At 56.7% G+C, this 10,600-nt stretch overlaps 1 long non-coding RNA gene across 2 annotated transcripts; it reads left to right on the top strand.

The window, feature by feature from the left end:
- Window positions 1-1,410: 1,410 nt before the first annotated feature.
- Window positions 1,411-7,041, top strand: LOC135983307 (uncharacterized). Of its 2 annotated transcripts, none has more exons than XR_010600875.1 (2): window positions 1,411-2,372; window positions 5,260-7,041. It is a non-coding gene; the product is annotated as an uncharacterized LOC135983307 (long non-coding RNA). The 2 variants fall into 2 exon arrangements; XR_010600874.1 differs by having other exon boundaries at window positions 1,411-4,879.
- Window positions 7,042-10,600: the final 3,559 nt, after the last annotated feature.

Below are 10,600 nucleotides of genomic sequence, written 5' to 3'. Positions count from 1 at the left end.
GTGCTGGGGCCGGGCCCGGGCCGGGGGTGCTGGGGCCAGAGCCGGGCCCTGGCCTGGGCCGGGGGTGCTGGGGCTGGATCGGGGCCGGGGGTGCTGGGGCAGGAGCCGGGCCCTGGCCCGGGCCGGGGGTGCTGGGGCCGGGCCCGCGCTGGCGGTGCTGGGGCCGGGGGTGCTGGGGCCGGGCCCGCGCCGGCGGTGCTGGGGCCGGGGGTGCTGGGGCCGGGCCCGGGCCGGGGGTGCTGGGGCCGGATCGGGGCCGGGGGTGCTGGGGCTGGAGCCAGGCCGGGGGTGATGGGGCCGGAGCCAGGCCGGGCCGGGGGTGCTGGGTCCAGAGCCGGGCCCGGGCCCGGGCCGGGGGTGCTGGGGCCGGGCCCGGGCCGGGGGTGCTGGGGCCGGGCCCGGGCCGGGGGTGCTGGGGCCGGGCCCGGGCCGGGGGTGCTGGGGCCGGGCCCGGGCCGGGGGTGCTGGGGCCGGAGCCGGGCCGGGGGTGCTGGGGCCGGAGCCGGGCCGGCAGTGCTGGGCCCGGGCCCAGGCCGGCGGTGCTGGGGCTGGAGCCGGGCCGGGGGTGATGGGGCCGGGGCCGGGCCGGGGGTGCTGGGGCCGGGCATGGGCCGGCGGTGCTGGGGCCGGGACCGGGCCGGCGGTGCTGGGACCAGAGCCGGGCCGGGGGTGCTGGGGACGGGGGTGCTGGGGCCGGGCCCGGGCCGGGGGTGCTGGGGCCAGAGCCGGGCCCTGGCCTGGGCCGGGGGTGCTGGGGCCGGATCGGGGCCGGGGGTGCTGGGGCAGGAGCCGGGCCCTGGCCCGGGCCGGGGGTGCTGGGGCCGGGCCCGCGCTGGCGGTGCTGGGGCCGGGGGTGCTGGGGCCGGGCCCGCGCCGGCGGTGCTGGGGCCGGGGGTGCTGGGGCCGGGCCCGGGCCGGGGGTGCTGGGGCCGGATCGGGGCCGGGGGTGCTGGGGCTGGAGCCAGGCCGGGGGTGATGGGGCCGGAGCCAGGCCGGGCCGGGGGTGCTGGGTCCAGAGCCGGGCCCGGGCCCGGGCCGGGGGTGCTGGGGCCGGGCACGGGCTGGCGCGGCTGGGGCCGGGACCGGGCCGGCGGTGCTGGGGCCGGGGGTGCTGGGGCCGGAGCCGGGCCCGGGCACGGGCCGGGGGTGCTGGGGCCGGGCACGGGCCGGCGGTGCTGGGGCCGGGACCGGGCCGGCGGTGCTGGGGCCGGGGGTGCTGGGGCCGGAGCCAGGCCGGGCCGGGGTGCTGGGGCCGGATCCAGGACCACCGCCGTGGGGCCGGAACCGCTGGGGCCGGAACCTGGGCTGGAACCGCTGGGGCCCGAGCTGGGCCGGAGCCACTGGGTCCGCCGGGCGCTGCTCAGCCAGGGACGCGCCTCCCCGGAGCTCTCCTCCACGTGCCCCCCCCCGCCCCAGCTTACCTGCTGCTGCCTCCCGCTTGCCCCTGCTTCTTTTCAGACTTCCTGGGAAGATCTGATTGGCGGGAAGCAGGGGAGGGGGAGGAGCAGGTGGGTGGAGCGTTCAGGGGAGGGGATGTTGACGTCACTAGGCCTCACCCTAGGTAACTCAGGAGGGTGGAAGGCCACTAAGTGTCAATGAAGCCTTCCTGCACTAGGCCTAAGTGAACCAAACTCTGTCCTTCCATGTTTAAACTCTAATCAACCTCAAAAGCCAGGTTCAATTGGAATATGTAAGCAACCAGTTATCTGTCTGCAACCCCCTGCTCAAGCAGTAATAATGAGGCCTGCATGTTTCTGGCTGAAGGGAAAAAGGACAAGATAACGGTTTAAAGAAGTTACTAACAAGCTAGGCTTATAGCTGCCAAGAATGACTTAACTATTACCAGGGACGGGAGGGATAGAGGGAGGAATGGGGGGGTGAAAGGGAGGGCTAGAGGGGAAAGGGCGGGGTGAGGCTTAACTGCAAAATGTATAAAAGAAGAAAAACTGTTCCTGTTAATGTGCTTGATCTGAGACGTGCCTGTCTCCTTGCACCGCTTTGGGATCCCAAATAAACTTTGTTTGCTTCTCCACCTTGTGTGTTTTTTGACGCGAAGCACACTGGGCAACGGACCCGCTGTTGCTTTGCCTCGGGCACTCTGTGCTGGCAACAGTTTTGGCGCCCAACGTGGGGCTCGAGGCTGAAATTTAGCCTTGCCCGGACCCCTTTCGGAGGTCGACAGATTGTGGCGACGACCGACGCCCAGCGTGCACCGGTGACTTTACCGGGGGCCTCGGCGGAGACGTGGTTTGGTCGACCCCGGAGGGCACAACGGTGCAACGCGCTCGAGTAGTGGAGAAGCAGCTGCGGGCGACGGTGGGGAACCAGTCCCGTGAATAGGGCGACGGTGCAGAACCGGACCCTTGGATAAGGTAGGAACAGTCCAGTGGGGACTTTATCTGTCTTGACCTGGGGACGCCCAGTGTCTACCTGTTATGACCTGGGGATGCCCAGTGTCTCCCTATGGGGCAGGGACAGAGTATGGCAGGCAGGGCAAGGTGTACACCCTTGGAATGCATTCTGGTGAACTGGAAAGTGTTTGGATCGGATCCGTTGGTTAAAAGTAAACTGAAAAGGTTCTGTACAGTAGACTGGCCTCAATATCAGCTAGAGGACCAGGAAATGTGGCCACCGGAAGGATCACTTAATTATAACACAATCCTTCAATTACTTCTGTTTTGTCAGCAAACGGGTAAATGGAATGAACATATGTATGTACAGTTGTTTATGTTGTTAAGAGATAGGTTAGATATTTTGCAAAAGTGTAATTTGACTCCGACAGGTTCGGTAGTAGCTATTGTTAGTCCCCAGAACACCCCCCCCCCAGCTGTAATGGCAAGTCCGGTGTCCCCTTCGGCTATCACACCCCCACCATATAAAGACAAGGTATCTCAGGTCCCAGAGATTGCCCCCGCGGTGGAATTTTATCCGTTGATCACTGAGACCGTGGTGTCCAGACATGGCTCAGATAGGAATCAGGCCACTACTATGCAAGTTTACACCCATGTGCCTTTTAACCCGGTGGACCTAGCAGTCTTTAAGGCACAGGCAGGGGAATTCTCTACGAACCCAATCAAGTTTATCTCAGTCTTTGAAGGGTGCCTGGCTAGCTGTAAGCTTGACTGGGATGATTGTAATGTCCTTATGCGGACCCTGCTGTCTGAGGTGGAGCGTAATTAGGTTGTGTCTAAAGAAAAGGAAAAGAGGCAGGCGAAAATGATGGTCACAGCAGTACAGGCCGGTGGCAGGGGAAAATTCCAGGAAGGTGGAAGGGGCCGGGGAATGAGAGGACGTGGGCGCCCTGGCTCACAGGAAAGGCGTCTGGGTCGCAACCAGTGTGCCAGATGCTGGAAGGAGGGACATTGGAAAAATGAGTGCCCCAAAAGAGAAGGTACCCCTATGATGGCAGCGAAGGATCAAGAATAGGAGTGTCAGGGGAGACGGACTATCCTGCCCCCGAACCCTGAGTAAAAATGCGGGTGGGAGATTCGGACATAGACTTTTTATTAGACTCTGGAGCTGCACGAACCGCCGTAAACCAACCCCTGCAGCTGCCTGTGTCAGAGTCCCTCACTGTGGTGGATGCTACAGGGAAAGGAACCAAGTGCCCAGTATATGCCCCAGCGGAATGTGCTTTGGGAAACAGAACTCTATCTCACAAACTGGTTTACCTCCCCGATTGTCCAACACTTCTACTAGGACGGGACCTGCTTTGTTGCTTAAGAGCCACCCTGCATTTCATCCAAGATGAAATAACCCTCACCTTACCCCCAGAGAATGCCTGGATAATGACCCTTGCAACTGAGCCCTCAGCCATGCAAGCCTCAGAGTGGAGCCAGTGGGAGGACAAAAGGAGGGTTAAAAAGCAGCTTTGCTGGACAGTGTTGGCCCAGGGATTTAAAAATTCCCCCACCCTTTTCGGCCAGGCCCTGGCCAGAGACTTGGAAGAGTGGGACAATGAGGACAGGGTCCTCCTCCTGCAATATGTGGATGACTTGTTGATTGCTGCTGTGGGTCTCACCCCTTGCCTTAAAGCCACTGTGAGCCTCCTGAACTTTGTTGGACTCCTCAAAAGTGGGTGTGCTCGTCCTGGTTTGTTGCTCCAAAGCTCTGTATAGAAGTTATTTTGCTGGATAATGGCAATGTGTATGTGTTCATTGTTGGGAAAAGGTGTATGAGTGAAGAGTGGAAGTTTCCTTTCTAAGTTAAAAGAAGCCAAGAAGGAGAGAAGGAAAAAGAACAGAACGAGTTAACTGAGGGAAAAAATACAGCTAGCAAGCTCAGTCCAAAGATAAGATGCTGGCACCATCCAAGGACACTGCCCAGAGCTAAGACTTGGCCGACAGCCAAGAAAAGGGGGGCGGCCTGAATGTGCCCAAGCAACTATGAGATCTGCAAAACACTGTCAGGCATTAATGAAATGTGTTAGGTTTCTTTTCTCACAGATAAAAGAAGTGGTACCCAAAGACCCTAGCAGCCCTGCCATTCATTGAAACAAGGAGACTGAGTCTATGTAAGGTCCATCAACGAAAAACTGCTTTGGCTCCACACTGGAAAGGCCCTTTCCAAGTCCTGTTAACCACCAACACCGCTGTGAAGTACCAAGGACTGCCCAGCTGAACCCAGGCTTCTCACTGTAAAAAGACCCCTCCACCTCGGGAGGACTCTCCAACTGATGATAAGCCTATTTAAAGACAGGGTGATGTGCTAGTAACCTCTCCCCTGTATGATGCTGAACCACACTGTTTCAGGAAAAGAAAAGAAGGAACACTTGCTTCATTGAAACCACAAAGTCCAGGAATTCCTGACTACAAAAGACATTAAGAACTGACGCTGGTGAAGAAACAAAGAAACAAAGAATTATACGCTGGCCTCCCAGGTACAGGCTGAATGTCTAGTCTGCCTAAAGAACAACCCTCAACCAGGAGTGTCAGTGTCACCAGCCACTCTGGAACCTACCCCAGGCCCAGGACTGGTTTAGCAAATAGACTTTACTGAGTTCCCCCTGACCCAAGGATTCAAATACCTTTTCGTTTTGGTGGATCGATTCAGTGGATGGCCTGATGCCTTACCCCTTGTTTTGCTCCGCATTCGTGCTCTCCCAAAGGGCAGGTTAGGGCTCAGTCCCTTCGAGATTATGTTTGGAAGGGCATGGCCTATGAACGGTACACCGGTTCTGGCAGGGAAGTGGGAAATGGGGTGTGGCTTTTTATCTCAGTATATGTGCTCTCCGTCTGCTGTTCTCTGTTCTCTCCACAGGTATACCAGAGATTTGCAGCCTCTCCCGCTGGATGCCCCTGTCCACTCCTTGCAGCCAGGCGATTCCGTTCTCGTTCGGACCTGGAAGGACTAGCCTCTCCAAGAGAAGTGGAAGGGACCCCACACCGTCCTGCTGGTCTCCCACACAGCAGCAAAGGTCAAGGGACATAAGAACTGGATTCATCACTCCTGTCTGAAGGCAGTGCCCGCTCCTGAACGGTGGACCGTCCAGCCTACGGAAAAGGACGACCAGCTACGACCTAGGACTTAAACTGTTATTCAAAAAAACAATAAGATCTGCTGGGAATGCCCTGTGGTCTCTTTAGACAGTCGCAGCGCACTTCCCGTGAAAACTCTAAGTGTTGGTTGTGTTTACTCTCACAGGGCCGGCCTAACCTGGTGGCCTGGTCCTTTTGTTTTTAATCTGCCTACTATTGGTAATTGATATTTTGTGGGTATTTGGGGAATTGTAATTGTTAGGCTCTAGGGTCACCTGCCCAGCATGAGTTCAGGTCCAGGGTCTGCCACAGTGGTACTCTTTGCCATAGGGACACTCCTTTCGTTACCTCCCGTTCCCCCCAGGCACATGTGGGATGGAAAGGGATCCCTACTAACTTGGAAACAAACACATATGAGTCCTTGAAGGTTTGCTTTGCCCAAGAATTTAACCTCTCTAACTGCTAAGTATGCTCCCAAATCCCGCACCACGCAGCAGGGTTACCCTGGAGGGTGGTCCCCCAAAATTGGTCAGATATCTGCTGGGGATGGTTCAGTAGGGGAAGAAATACCTCGGGTACCCCCTTGTCACAAAACTGTACCATTGAATCCCAGTATGCATTAAGGGACAACCCCTGGCGGCCCCAGGCAGCGTAAATCTTTGTATGCCACCTCAGAGCCCATTAAGGAAGAAGCTTATGTCCTGGAAAACTCACAGGACATTAACAAGCACGTCCTGTCGGCCAAACAGGCTTTCAAGCAGTGGAAGGCCCAGGAAAGGAAACCCACAGTTTTCAATTCCCTTTGAAGTTGGTTGCCCAACCTAGGAGGACTGGGGGGTGGCCTTGTGCGTCTCCTCCTCACCGGTGTGGTATTGTGCCTGGTCACCCTCCTCCTAATTGCTTGTTTTAAAATGCTCCTCCGTAAGCTTTGTGCCCCCCGTTCCTCAAAAATCCCGGCATACCCTCTCATTGAAAACCCCAGCTTCATAGCACTTAATCATATCTTGTCCACAGAATATGAGAAAACTCAGCCAAAAGCTTGTTGAGTATTCTCAAAGGAGGGAGTTGTTGACGTCACTAGGCCTCACCCTAGGTAACTCGGGAGGGTGGAAGGCCACTAAGTGTCAATGAAGCCTTCCTGCACTAGGCCTAAGTGAACCAAACTCTATCCTTCCATGTTTAAACTCTAATCAACCTCAAAAGCCAGGTGCAATTGGAATATGTAAGCAACCAGTTATCTGTCTGCAACCCCCTGCTCAAGCAGTAATAATGAGGCCTGCATGTTTCTGGCTGAAGGGAAAAAGGACAAGATAACGGTTTAAAGAAGTTACTAACAAGCTAGGCTTATAGCTGCCAAGAATGACTTAACTATTACCAGGGGCGGGAGGGGTAGAGGGAGGAATGGGGGGGAGAAAGGGAGGGCTAGAGGGGAAAGGGGGGGGGGTGAGGCTTAACTGCAAAGTGTATAAAAGAAGAAAAACTGTTCCTGTTAATGTGCTTGATCTGAGACGTGCCTGTCTCCTTGCACCGCTTTGGGATCCCAAATAAACTTTGTTTGCTTCTCCACCTGGTGTGTTTATTGACGCGAAGCACACCGGGCAACGAACCCGCTGTTGCTTTGCCTCGGGCACTCTGTGCTGGCAACAGGGAGGAGGGGGAAGACAGCTGCGGGGCCGGACGGAGTGGTAAGGCTGCCGGGGATGGGGGGAGCCGGGAAGGGGCTTTGGGTGCCCAGCGGCGCTTGGCCGCCGCTTTTCTGTCTATTAGTAGCCGACCGGGGGGAAATCCCGGACATTTTTAGATTTTTAAAAATCCCTCCCGGACGGCTATTTATAGACCGAAAAGCTGGACATGTCCGGGGAAATCCGGACATATGGTAGCCCTACAGGCCACTGTCTTCTGGGACACTCCATGGGCATGGGACCCCAGGCAGCCAGCTGTTCCTCATGCCTGAATCTCTGGGTCTCTACAAGTAAACACGCCTCACCTAGTTAACCATGGGTAAGGCTAAGATTTTGTCTTAGATATTTTTAGTAAAAGTCATGGCAGGTCACGGGCAATAAAGAAAAATTCACGGAAGCCCGTGACCTGTCCATGACTTTTACTAAAAATATCCCTGACAAAATGGGGTGCTCAGCTGCAGGGTCCCCACACCGCTTGCAGGGGCTGGGCAGCTGTGGGGGCTCGCTGGTTGCTCCGAGGGCCTGCACCGCCTGTGGCAGCCAGGAGCTCCCCAGCTGTTTGCAGCTCCCAGCCACTGCGAGCTGAAGTCACAGAGGTCTCTGGAAGTCACGGATTCCGTGGCTTCTGCAACCTCTGTGAAAAACTCATAGCCTTAGCCATGTGTAACCCAGGCCTGCTTGGTGTGGCGCTCTGTCCCCCTTTAGTGGCACCTAGACCAGCTAAAGTTGTATTAACCTCCTACAGCCGTGGAGAAGAGAAACAGGTCTTTTAGCTCATGCATTAAGCTCCACAGGTCCCCAGCTTTGATCCCCGCTGACGACAACTAGGGTCTGTTGGTGTTAAACATGCACCACCTAGGGGACACTGAGGTGCACATACTATTCATCCAAAATATTATGAAAAATTCCCTCTGCACAACAATCCCATTATCAGGCAGTTCCCTGGCTCTAACCCAGGGCTGGTCAGACACACGCAGGGAGCTCTGTACCTGCAGAGAAGCTGTCCCAGCCATGCAGATAACTGTTCCCTACCCTGTACTCCTGGGCAGCCTCCTCGATGGGAACCACCATCTGAGCGCGGTGCAGGACCGGCTCTAGGCACCAGCAAAACAAGCTGGTGCTTGGGGCGGCACATTTTTAGGGGCGGCATGGCCGGCGCCAGAATGCCGCCCCTAAAAATGTGCCCCGGCCTCCCTAGCTCACCTCCGCTGCTGCCGCTCGCGCGCCACGGCACACGAAACAGCTGATTCGCGCGCCGCTGCTCCCCCCTCCCTCCCAGGTTTGAGAGCCTGGGAGGGAGGGGGAGACTCCGAGTGGCTGCAGCGTGCGCGCCGCTTCTCCCCCTCCCTCCTAGGCTTGAGAGCCTGGGGGGAGGAGGCAGGGCTGGGGATTTGGGGAAGGGGCGGAGCTGAGGCGGGACCGGGGGTGGGGTAAGAAAAAAATGGGGCGGGGGGTGGCCAAAATTGTTTCTGCTTGGGGCGGCAAAAATCCTAGAGCCGGCCCTGGTGCGGTGAGCCCGGGATCTGTCACAAACCATGCAGATGGGGGTTTGATCCTCCTCACAGAAGAGTTTCAGAGCCTCCTGGTGCCTCTCACACACTCGCTGCCTCTTGGGCTCTGGCCCCGCCTGCAGCCTCAGATGTTTCACTAACTCCACCAGGTTCCCCATTGCCTGTTGGGCTGCAGGTCTCTCTGCAGGGCCATTTCTCTGCACTGGGGGCAGGAGAAGTGTGGCTCCGGCTCCCCCAAGCACTGGCTGATGCAGGCCCGGCAGAAGTTGTGCCCACACTCAATAGACACCAGGTCTGTGAAATACTCCAGGCAGACGGAGCAAGTCACTTCGTGCTGGAAGCTCCCGGCCAGGTTCCCGGCAGCCATGGCCCCTCCGCACCCGGGACCCAGCTGCTGTGGGTTAGTTTCACTTTCCTGTGCTCAGAGGAGCCTGTTTGGTTGGGCTGAGGTGTTTCCTTCCTGCTGCTCTCAGCAGGGCCTGCGGTGAGTCTCCCCCATGTCACAGCCAGGGCCGGCTCCAGGCACCAGCGCAGGAAGCAGGTGCTTGGGGTGGCCAACGGAAAGGGGCGGCACGTCCGGCTCTTCGGCGGCAATTTGGCAGCGGGTCCCTCACTCCCTCTCGGAGGGAAGGACCTGCCGCCGAAGAAGTGAAGAAGGAAGCGGAGGCGGTAGAGCTGCCACCGATCACGGCTTTTTTTTATTTTATTTTTTTTTTTTTTTTGCTGCTTGGGGCAGCAAAAATGCTGGAGCCGGCCCTGGTCACAGCCCGGGAGGAGGGGGGGCAGGGGAGACAGAGCCAGGGCTAGCGAAGGGTTAACACCAGCTCCTCTCCCAGACAGTCTGTGCAGAGTTGGGGGCTGGCTGGGGGCTGGTTCCTTCCAGCCTCAGAAAGTCCCTGTCCCAATGAGGGCGGCAGCTGAGGTTGGGATGGAGGGGAAGGAGATGAAGCAGCTGAGAGCTGTTGTGGCTGGTGCTGGGAGAAGTGTGGAGAATAAAGAACAGGAATTAGAAACCCTGCGGCTCCTGGGTCTGAGTTAGTGATAAGCTTGTTACATGAGGCTGCTGCCTCCATTGGCAAGTTTTGTCAATGAAACTAATGTCGACACAAAAAAAATCGACAAAACATGTCCCCAATACGAGTTTACATTTGCTCCCTGTGTCGACAGATCGTGTCCACATACGGGGCACCATTGTCGACAGGATGAGCAATGCACTGTGAGTGTGTATCCCAGAGTGCTTGGTGACACCATCTGTCACTAGGTGTTGTGGGAAGACAGAAACAGAGCGAAGTGCATCCTGGGACATGCGAAATGTCCCGTCATGCACTGCTTTGTGTCCCAGCCCTCCAATGGTTTCCGGCTTCCTTTTGCGCCATTTTTCCAACTGTCAGTCTTTGCAAGCGCGCGACAGCATCTGGAGTGAGAGAGGATGGATCCCGCACTTCTCTCCTATGCGCTGTTAGCTGTCGTGAGGACATTGCACATGGCAGTACAGTTACTCGCAAAGTTACACAGAATAAAAACATTGTCCCATTAAAAACCTTTGCCTTTATTTATTTATTTATTGTTAAAAGGTAAAACCTCACAACTGTGTGGAGCTCCAGCCCTCATTGTCCAAGCTGTGAGTGGGGGTGGAGTGATGGGGAAACTGAGGAGCACTGTGAATAGTTTTTATAAATGTGATATATGCCATCATGTGCCAGCAATGCCCCTCTGACATGTACATCGGCCAAACCGGACAGTCTCTCTGCAAAAGAATAAATGGACACAAATCTGACATCAGGAATCATAACATTCAAAAAACAGTCAGAGAGCACTTCAACCTCCCTGGACACTCAATAAAAGATTTAAAGTGGCAATTCTTCAACAAAAAAACTTCAAAAATAGACTCCAGCAAGAAACGGCATAACTGGAATTCATTTGCAAACTG

Source organism: Chrysemys picta, chromosome 4 (assembly GCF_011386835.1).
Source record: "Chrysemys picta bellii isolate R12L10 chromosome 4, ASM1138683v2, whole genome shotgun sequence".
Lineage (NCBI taxonomy): Eukaryota > Metazoa > Chordata > Testudines > Emydidae > Chrysemys > Chrysemys picta.
This window is presented reverse-complemented; position numbering and strand designations above follow the sequence as displayed.